Raw genomic sequence first — 11420 nt, 5'->3', positions numbered from 1 at the left:
GTGGTCGGAAAGAAAACTGATTCATAATGGTTCAAGGCACCTATAACATAACCCATCTCATCAAGCTGCATAAAAATTCAAATGGCTAATAGATTTTAAGTGTGGTAGTTGTTTTTCTTCCGGGATGAGGGAAAATTGACCCATAAGCTACTTCCTAAATTTCACTTCGATTCATACATTTTCATTGCTACTTTTTATAGTGGACTTGACCCATGATCTTGACTTCTTAGTTGAATGCATTGCGCGTTGCACAAAGAAGGAAAATGTGCCACATAATTTGACGATTACTTCAGACACTGTGTTAAACTTGGCACAAATGGAATTTTGAATTCCTTGAGCACAAGCCACGGTGGTACAGCTGAAGATGGTCAGCCTATGGATGTGCGAGAAGCGAAGGCATGGTAGTCTGCAGGCAAATGACGGGAACGTTGTGCAGGTATTTGATGCAGTTAGGAGACAAGTGCACAGGGATGGAGCACTCGTTAGTAGAAGCTACAAGTGTTTTTTGCTATCACAGGTGACATGAGAAAATGTTGATATCACAAGCTTGCGAATGAGACAAGGGATGTTGAATACAGGTGTTATGAGGTTTATGATATGGAATTTTGAGCAAGATGTTTGTAGGGCACTCTATTTGACAGTGTACGAGACATTTTCTTGAAATTGCTAGTGGTTCGAGGGTACTGAAGGCCCTTTTTACACTCGCCAAAGACGTGCTCAGACCTTATGGCCGAATATGGAATGACGAAAACGACATGGTCGAAGGTGGTGGATGCGACTAGTTTGAACCTATGGCAAGGAGGCATGAAGATGGGAAGCAGTATGTCCCTACGATCTTCAAAAAATCACCTTAGAGGGGAATCACAACTGATGCCCTTTGATTTTGAAAGGAAAGTGAAGCAATCTCATGCTCAACATCGCACCTGCTGCTAGTGAGGGACTGCAGTTACGAGTGGACGCGTGAAGGAGGGGACGCGTGAGCAGAGTAAGGAACTGTGACCCGAGAGTAGACTGGACGAGGGTTGGGGGGACTCGAGATTGTTTATTTTTTATACTAAAATGGTAAGCACTTCATCAACAATGGCAGTTTCATCTGATGGCTAGCGCATGCATTTCTGTACTTTTGCCTAGTCTACCAGAGTTCGAATCATGTTGCACCATGATGCTCGATTTGGGAATCCGACAAGATTCTCCATAATAAAATATGGAAGTTACCAGTATGGAGAGTTCTTTGTAAAAGGTTAAAAAAGGTTGTTTTTCAAAATCTGGTTGGCATGCAGTCACGAGCAAAGGCAATGGAAAGGCCTACCATCTCCCAGGCATGCGAGGGGCAGAGTGCCATCTGGTGTTGCATGAAGGACCGAGGGGTGGCAGTAGGCTGGGGGACCAGAAGATGGATGTAGCAAGCTGCATGGGGGGGCTGTTTTACGGAGGCAACGGGCTGTTGCAGAGACGACCCTGCATGTCATGATAGGCCAAGATGGAGAGGTCGCCAAGGGGGTACACCATTGGTTGGGGTTGCAGACCAAGCCAGGGCCAAGGGCAAAGCCAAAGCAAGTGTAGTAAGGCCGTGAGGGGTGGGTTGACAGGAGCCTCCACATAAGTGGAGTTGGGCTGCATGCAACGAGGGCTGCAGTGCAGCGCCATCAAAGGAGGTAGAAGAGCGTGGACTGGAAGGCAAGGCCGCCATCAAAGAAGAGAGAAGGGGCCAGTGGTAAGGAGGAGGGCAGAAGGTGCCAAGGACGAGCTGAGGTGAAGGCAAGTGGAGAGTGTGGGCAAGTCTTCAGGAGCCGAAAGCGGCATCAGGTGGGTGGTTGGCCGTGTGTCACGAGCTGCAATCAAAGGGAGCCAGGCTGTGAGCATGTTGTGAGTAGTAGGAGGCCGCCATGAAGAGGGGGCCAGCGTTGAGAAGGTTGAGGGCCGTCAGTGGCGGGGAGCTTATCTGAGCTTGGTGGGATAACGAGAGGGGTGACACCATGGCCTAGCTTAGATGGGGCATGATTTAAGAGGAGGGCCGCCAAGAGCGAGGAGGATGCAAGACAGTTGGAGGCGGATTGCCTTTTGTTTTGGCTGCAGTTGGTGAGAGTACATAGCCGCCAGGTCATGAAGAGAGAGGCAAAAGCCGCCATTGAATGAGGTTGACAAAGAGAGAACAGCCAGAGGGCGCCATTTAAGGCCCGCCAAAGATTGCCACAGGAGGATGGTTGCAGCCAAGAGGCACCATTGAAGGGCGAGTGTTGCATGGCAGGACAGAGGGCGCCATTTAAGGTCCGCCAAAGATTTCCACAGGAGGATGGTTGCAGCCAAGAGGCGGCATTGAAGGGCGAGTGTTGCATGGCAGGCTAGGGGATGGTCATATAAAGATGGTTTAGAGACCGAGGGCATCAGTGGGAGGGCGCTAATCGAGGGCACCCAATATAAGATTGTGAAGCTGGAACCGTCAAATTGAGAAGAGACCGCCAACGAGGGTGGCCGGCTACAAAAGATTGAGGAAAGGAGAAACCGCCAAGGCGCACCATATTGTGAAGTTTGTGGGATTATCAACATCGTTGTCGTATCCAAGTTATGGCTATGCAGTGATTATGTATGGTTTGGTTGAGTTATTTTGATTTTGGCTACAATCTTATCGTCTGCTCCTCTCATCTTGTGCATCTCACCCGTGGTAGCGTTGGCTCTGGGTCTGTGTGTGTGTGTGTGTGTGCAAAGACAGAGGGAGAGAGATTGTGCGAGCAAATGATATGTGTGGTCGAGGCGTGTGTCGCCTCTCTGTGTGAGTGTGTTTACAGAATTGGGATGAGTGTATGTATCGGTGGGTACAAGTGTGGGATGGTGGTTGTCGATAAGTGTTTGTGGTTATGGTTGAGTGTGTGTAGCTATGATTGCTCGTAGGTGAGTCTGTGATGTGAAGATTGGCAGAAAGTGTGCGTGTGTGTGAGTTTTTGTGTGGTTAGGGGTGCAGGTTAATCCCTGGGCTATAGAGAGGCAAGCTTGGAGTGTGCTGTGTTTGTTCCCCCTTCCCCCTTTCCATCAATGGTGTCCCCACTGAGGACCTACTGATTGCTCGTCGGTGAAGTCCTACAGTTTGAATATGATTGAAGATTATGGTCTGCTAGTTTTCACTGGCGAGGAAGATGCAGAATATTGGGTATGCGATCTAGAGTTGTATATGATGTCACTACAGATGCTGACCAATGAAGCAAAGCTTCGAGGTTTGTCACAGGTGATGCAAAGCAAAGCAAAGTCTTGGCTCAACAATTTGGAGGTTTCCAATAGGCAATCATGGTCGAGCGTTTGAGCCTGTTTTGTTCTTGATTTCAAGATGGAAGTATCAAAGACTCGGATGGAAGATTCGACAAAGAGGTATGCACGAAGTCAATTCTTGATACAAAAATCTCCTATGATGAAGTTTTAACAAGCTCCACCAGTAGCGAATATGAATCTGATAACGAAGATGCTTGGAGTGATTCAAGCTCTAGTTTTGTGGAGGATTTTGCGGCTTATGACGAAGATTGGAAAGTCATGCTTGACGTTGCCTACCATGCAGAAGTGCAAGACATTGAATACCTAGTGGACAAAAGCGATATGCTATCTACATCAAGTTTCAGTGAAGGTGAAGTAGAGGTATAGCAAGATGCTTTATCTATGCAGGGGGTGGGGCAACCTTGCCTTGGCCAGCATGTTGAGGTACACTATAGGGTTCCAGAGTTGGTGTGTAACCGTAGAGAGACAACTCCGGCAATTGACGCTGTGGAGACAGGTATATGTGCAGCTTGTGAGATCCCGATCACATGCAAAGAGGAGGGTACTGTCAACCTTGCAGGCGATGAAGTTTGGGATCAATTTTTGTCTTGCTTGTCCAATGACGTGGTGATCGAGTATGTGTTTGAAGAGTAGGTAGCTAAGGCTGATGGTCAAGAGTTGATGGTCGAGCAATCTAGCTCGCTCTCGTGTGAAGTACAAGTTGAAGGGGTAGTAGCCCATGCTCTTGTCACTAAAGAGCGAGTAGGGGCAAAACAAAAGGTGTTGAAGGTATGTGCTACGCTCCTCATGAAGGTGTTATTGCAGGTAGCTTTCTATGAAGCTCTCCACTGTTTGCAAAGCTCTGTGCATGTGCGTTCTGCTATGGAGAGCCCTCTAGCAAAGGGAGAAATGATTGCAGGTGATGCAACTGCTTCAAATGTGGGTGTTTACGCTCATTTTGGGTATCAAGCATGCGTATGGATAAAGGTTATTGAAGAACCATGCTATGGGAGGCTACCAGAGTGGCTTGTTTACAGGTTTGTGGGTGCCGAGGATATATTGTTCACACATGTTTTACAGATAGGTGGTTGTCCTCAACGCTATCAATTTGATCCCCGGTGGAGCTGACTTCACACATGGGACATCTCATGCCTTTCCATTTGATCTGGGGGGCTCGAACACCTGCTAAAGTTTCTCTTTACTTGTTTCTCTACTATCTATGAATATACTATTTCAGTTCTCTTATTATGCAGTCAGATATTATCTACATAATGCTATGGTTGAGCATGAATGCTCAACGAGGGGTTGGGCAATGATGGTACAACTGAAGATGGTCAGCCTATGGAAGTGCAAGAAGCCGAGGCATGGTAGTCTGTAGGCAAATGACGGGAACATTGTGCAGGTATTTGATGCAATTAGGAGACAAGTGCACAGGGATGGAGCACTCGTTAGAAGAAGGTACGGGTGTTTTTTCCTATCACAGGTGACGGGAGCAAATGTTGATATCACCAAGCTTGGGAACGAGACAAGGGATGTTGAATACAGGTGTTATGAGGTTTATGATATGAAATTTTGAGCGAGATGTTTGTAGGGCACTCTATTTGACAATGTGCGAGACATTTTCTTGAAACTGCTAGTGGTTTGAGGTTACTGAAGGCCCTTTTTATACTCCAAAAAGACGTGCTCAGACCTTGTGGCCAAATATTGAATGACAAAAATGACATGGTCGAAGGTTGTGGATGCGACTAGTTCGAACCTATGGCAAGGAGGCATGAAGATGGGAAGCAGTACATAGTGGAGGGTTATGTTATGCTCGAGCCCGATGCGGTGGGAATGCTTGCCAAGTTGGAGAGTTTTTTATAAAAGGTGAAAAAAGGTTGTTTTTCAAAATCTGGTTGGCATGCAGTCACGAGCAAAGGCAATGGAAAGGCCTGCCATCTCCCAGGCATGCGAGGGGCAGAGTGCCATCTGGTGGATAGAGGAGGAGGTTTCCAATTGCATGAAGGACCGAGGGCTGGCAGTAGGCTGGGGGACCAAAAGATGGATGTAGCAAGCTGCATGGCGGGACTATTTTACAGAGGCAACGGGCTATTGTAGAGAGGACCCGCCATGTCAAGATAGGCCAAGAATGGAGAGGTCGCCAACGGGTGCACCATTGGTTGGGGTTGCAGACCAAGCTAGGGCCAAGGGCAGCCAAAGCAAGTGCAGTAAGGCCGAGAGGGGCGGGTTGACAGGAGCCTCCACAGAAGTGGAGCTGGGTTGCATGCAAAGAGGGTTGTAGTGCAGCGCCATCAGAGAGAGAAAGAAGAGTGTGGACCGCAAGGCAGGGCCGCCATCAAAGAAGAGAGGAGGGGCCAGTGGTAAGGAGGAGGGCATAAGGTGCCAAGGGAGATCTGAGGTGAAGGCAAGTGGAGAGTGTGGGCAAGTCTTCAGGAGCCGAAAGCGGCATCAGGTGGGTGGTTGGCCGTGTGTCGCGAGCTGCAATCAAAGGGAGCCAGGCCGCGAGCATGTTGTGAGCAGCAGGAGGCCGCCATGAAGAGGGGGCCAGCGTTGAGAAGGTTGAGGGCCGTCAGTGGCGGGGAGCTTATCTGAGCTTGGTGGGATAACGAGAGGGGTGACACCATGGCCTAGCTTAGATGGGGCATGATTTAAGAGGAGGGCCGCCAAGAGCGAGGAGGATGCAAGACAGTTGGAGGCGGATTGCCTTTTGTTTTGGCTGCAGTTGGTGAGAGTACATAGCCGCCAGGTCATGAAGAGAGAGGCAGAAGCCGCCATTGGATGAGGTTGATAAAGAGAGAACAGCCAGAGTCGGTTGGCCAAGCAGGACAGAGGGCGCCATTTAAGGCCACCCAAAGATTGCCGGAGGAGGATGGCTGCAGCCAAGAGGTGCCATTGAAGGGCGAGTGTTGCATGGCAGGCTAGGGGATGGTCATATGAAGATGTTTTAGAGATCGAGGGCATCAGTGGGAGGACGTTAATCAAGGGCTACCAGAGTAAGATTGTCAAGCAGGAATCGTCAAATTGAGAAGAGACCGGCAACGAGGGTGCCCGGCTACAGAAGATCAAGCAAAGGAGAAACCGCCAAGGCACGCCATATGGTGAAGTGTGTGGGATTGTCAACATTGTTGTCGTATCAAAGTTATGGCTATGCAATGATTATGTATGGTTTGGTTGAGTTATTTTGATTTCGACTACAATCTTATCATCTGCTCGTCTTGTCTTGTGCATCTCACATGTGGTAGCGTTGGCTCCGAGTCTGTGTGTGTGTGCGCAAAGAGGGAGGGAGAGAGATTGTGTGGGCAACTGATATGTGTGGTCGAGGCGTGTGTCACCTCCCTGTGTGCGTGCCTTTACAGAATTGGGATGAGTGTATGCATCGGTGGGTACAAGTGTGCGATGCTGGTTGTTGATAATTGTTTGCCGTTATTGTCGAGTGTGTGTAGCCATGATTGCTCGTCAGTGAGCCTGTGATCTGAAGGTTGGCAGAAATTGTGCGTGTGTGAGTTTCTGTGTGGTTAGGGGTGCGGGTTAATCCCTGGGCTATAAAGAGGCAAGCTTGTAGTGTGTTGGGTTTGTTCCCCGTTTCCAACGGCATGGGTCTACTATTTGAGCACAATGGACTTGAAGTAGTATTACACATAGCTAGTGAGCTTACTCTTGTGATACAAATGGTGCAATCATGATATACCTTTCTATAGCTAATACTTAAATTAACCAATCTTGTGTATAGCTATTACTTTAACCAACCAATCCTTCTAGAATTGTGCCACCATACTTGTGTATGTGTTGTCTAGTTCTTGTTAATGACATTAACAATTTAATTGAGACTTACCTTAGAAGACCATATCAGGTATTTTGGTAAGAATATCAGATTATGGGAATTTGCAAATTGACCACATTCATGTAATTTGGGAATTATCCACTTAAAGTGGGAAAATACGAGGAAAATGTGATGATTTATGATTGGTAAATAGAGTACAAATCTTAACGGATTGTGTTGTTAACAAATACAAAAAAACAAGAGGATGCCCTATACATGAACTCTTATAGATATTCCAAATTACAGAAGACAAATGAAGATACAAATAAAGATCTTAAGTTTAGAAAATTGACTTGTATAGTCACAATAGAAGCTCTAAATAAATTTACTCCACGTTTGATACCACATCTACACTTTGATCCAAGTGTGGTTGATGTGCACGAATGAGGCCTTCTTTGGCTTTTGGAGCATGCATTTCTGGAATCTTAATTCTAGAAAATGGTCTTTCTTTGTTGGGTCTCCAAGACCAAATAATTGCATCTACAGTTTTCCACACTTGGGATTTTTATAGTTGACAACCCAAAAACCCTTCCAACAATTGTTGTACACTTGAGCATCTGTCATCCCACTCTTTCTTGCACAAGGTGCCCAATATTGGGTCAATATTTTGTTGTAGTTTGGTTTGGTAGACTCGTTATCAATTTCAGATAGAGCCAGTGCAAGCCAAACTAGATAGATTTCTATTTCATGTGGAACTAGCATAACAAAGTCACCTTGATGAACATGACACATAGGGTCAAACTCTTCCCTTGGTCTATCTCATTGAGGTCCACAAAAATGGTCATTCAACTCCTCAAGGCCTAGGAAATTCTCTGCTCCTTGTAGTGCTTTGTAGGTTACCAAATTCTTGAGCTTTTGGCCAAAATATTTCATACAAGACTCCCTTTGATATGATTGGTTTCCAATCTCTTCAATTACCTTGATCCAATAATCGATCACGGGTCTATAATATTGCGGTACTCTTGAGCCATTTCCTAAATTCTGCCAGAACTTTATATAGTTCTTCAACCCTAAAATCACCTCTTCATGAGCCTTGACATATTCCTCCATTGGTACACAAGGTGGATCTCCATGCGGTAGCATTGGATTTAATTACGTGTCTATCTTTCGAAGGCGAATACTTCCACTCCAACTTGAAACACCTACATGTGCCTTAGTATTGCCTCATTGGTGTCTCATCTTGCATAAAGAACCTAAATTAAAGTGGCTTGGAGTGGCCAACAAGCATGTCTTGTCCATCACAAAGATAGACATCACAGTTGAGACTCTCCCCAAAATTCTTGTTGTAACCTTGTCACGATATCACCATCTGCAAGCTGGCAACATTGTTTTGCATAACAATCAATGCATGAATTCTTTGAATTGATTCATTTGATAGATATAAAGTAGAAATTGGTGATTTTCTTGTATTTTGAACCCTATTGATGAAAGTATGTCGTCTCTTCCTTGACAACTTGATAACATTACTCCCATCAAGGTTTCTCTCAGAATTGTCGTCATTGGACACATCCTAACGTCTTGCATACATACCATCAATTGGAACAGAGTGATGTAAGGGGCTCCCATTCAAGAGTGTTGTATACTTGATGGGCCACTTTATCAAAGTGATGCTATCCACTTCTGTCACATCCTCAATGCTTACATTTTCCCATTCAATACCCACACCCACACAATCATGACCAAGTTCATGAAAGTTGACATAATCAGGTAGAAATGCATATATGAGGGTCGCTTCATTCATAGTTAGGATTTAACCACACATTATTTATGTCTCCTAACTTGGACAAGTGGTAAATCTTTGCCTCCCTCCATGTTTCAAGGTAGCCTCGATTGGACAAGCGGTTTTTCAAGTTCCAATGGAGCTTAGCTTGGACACATTGTGGAGCTTTCTTCTACCTTATATTTCAATAGAACTAGCTTTGACAAGTGGTGGAGCTTGGAACAAAACCCCCCATGTACAACATACCATGGATTTTCCAAATGGTGAGAAATATTATTTTAGCTTGGAGGTAGCTTGGACAAGTGGTGGGCCTTGTAATAAAATTCTCCATGTAGAAACACATCAAGGGTTTCCCAATCGGTGAGAAACAATATCATTTACTATTGTCAGTAGCTTCAAGAAGTGGTGGAGTTTTTCTTATGTAATGTTTCAAGGGATTCTAGCTTAGACAAGTGGTTTCCCATGTTTCAACATTGCCAATCTTGGACACATGGTGAAGCTTTCTTCTATACCATGTGTCACTAGAGTTAGCTTGGACAAGTGGTGGAGCTTGGAGCAAAACTCTCCATGTACAACATATCATGGGTTTTGCCAATGATGAGAAACAATATCATAGCTTGGAGGAAGATTTGACAAGTAGTAGCGTGTCTTGTAACAAAAACTTTCATGTGAAACACACCATGATTTTCTAATTGGTGAGAAGCAATAATGTTCAATTTGACAAGTGGTGAATATCTACTTCTACCCATGTTTCAAGGGAGCTTAGACACATGGTGGAGCTTGCTTCTATCAATAGAGCTAGCTTGGATAAGTGGTGGACCTTGAAGAAAAACTCTCCATGTACAACATATCATGGTGGACCTTGAAATTATTTTATATAGCTATCTTGGAGAAATGGTGGAACCTTGATTATCTCCATACATCAAGCCAAGGTTGGTGAATCTTGCTTCTCTCCATGTTTTGGTGGAGCATAGCTTGGACAAGTGGTAAAACTTGCTTCTCTCCATGTTTTAGAGGATCCTAACTCGGACAAGTGGTAGAGCTTGACCTCTCTAAATTTTGCAAAGTATCATATATTAATCAAGTAGTGCACCTTTAAACAAACCCACCCATGTGCAACATTTCATGGGTTTTCCATGTTTCAATGGAGCCTAGCTCGAATAAGTGGTAGAGCTCACTCTCTCCATGTTTCAATGGAGCCTAGCTTATACAAGTGGCGGGTATTTGTTTCTTTCCATGTTTCAATGGAGCACCTACCTTGGAAAAGTGGTGAACCCCATGGACAACATATCATGGATTTTTGAAGTGGTGGAAAGAAGTACTAACTTGAGTGGTGGACGTTGGTTCTCTCCATGCTTCAATGGAACCTTAGCATTGGAGAGGAGATGGGAAATCCTGAAGTAAGACCTTGCATGTTATAGCTCCTCACATGTTGTGCACATGGTGGACCTTGAAATTGTGCTATAAGTCTAGCTTGGAGAACTGGTGGACCTTTGATAATATCCATACATCAACAAGCCAAGTTTGGACAAGTGGTGGACCTACAAACCAAAATATTTACACTACAATAAAGTATATGTTGAAGCTGTGGTTAAACTTGAGATTAAAACGCCCATGCTACTAGAGAAGATGATGTGCAAATGTGGTGGAGCATTGTATCAATGTCCTATGCCTAATATTGACTAGTGATGACTTTGAAACTATCCCCCTAGTCTACGAGAAAACGTTTATGGACCAAAAGGTTAGGCTACATTTGTTACATCATTGTATCCCATGTTACTAGATAATATAAGTTTATTGGATAGTTATTGAACATTGTATCAATGCTCAATGTATAGCTTGGACAAGTGGTGGACCTTGGTTCTCTCTATTCTTGAAATGGGCGATATATTGGAGACATGGTGTGCTATGTTTCTCAAAGGTTTCATTTTTTGAAACCTTTTGAGGCACCATGTAAGAGACACTCTCACTCTTCCATATGATGGACATCCCAATAATACTATCATCCTTTGATCTAGTCCTTGTCTTTATTCATAATGTTTTCCTTTTTTTGTAGCTATAAAGGAGCTAAGTGAGATAAATAGGAGGTGTATTTCATGCTATGATTATAATGAAGATCCTTTTGGGACGTCAAATTTTCCTATTCCCAAGAATTTACTTTTTATATTAACGGGGAGGCTTTTGAAGTGTGACTTTAATGTATTCAAGGAGCTGGTTATGGGCTATTTGTGCATATTGCCCCTGAAAGTGGTGTGGCTATTCTAAACTAGGGAGGGAATAAGTATAGATTTCAAGAGTGGAAAAGGAAAGGGTATGCAAAATATTTCCAAGAGCCTCTAAATATTTTCTCCTAGAAGATCCAAATATAGAAGAAGAGGAAGATCAAGCATACATTCTTGGTTACATAGAAGAAGGAAATGTGTCGGTCTATATAAATAGTTCTCATGGTACAAGTATCCCAACCGAATGTACGCTCTACATTTGATCCAAATTTTCCACCTGGCACAAATAAAACATCTCCGCTCATCAATTCAGAAGAGTATGTCTATGTATGCCTTGAGACTATTTGGTCGGTAGCAGCAGGAGAATAATTGTTTGCTGACTATGACTTTAATTGATATTTTCAAGTATTATATGCGG

The 11420-nt window shown here is 44.4% G+C and overlaps 1 pseudogene; it reads left to right on the top strand.

Moving 5' to 3' along the window:
- The first annotated feature begins 1346 nt into the window (after positions 1–1346).
- LOC147449578 (uncharacterized) lies at positions 1347–6483 on the top strand (annotated as a pseudogene).
- The last annotated feature ends 4937 nt before the right edge of the window (positions 6484–11420 follow it).

This window comes from Adiantum capillus-veneris, chromosome 10 (genome assembly GCF_014529385.1).
Source record: "Adiantum capillus-veneris isolate H3 chromosome 10, ASM1452938v2, whole genome shotgun sequence".
NCBI lineage: Eukaryota > Viridiplantae > Streptophyta > Polypodiopsida > Polypodiales > Pteridaceae > Adiantum > Adiantum capillus-veneris.
The sequence above is the reverse complement of the archived record's forward strand: the minus strand, read 5'-3'. Positions and strand labels throughout refer to the sequence as shown.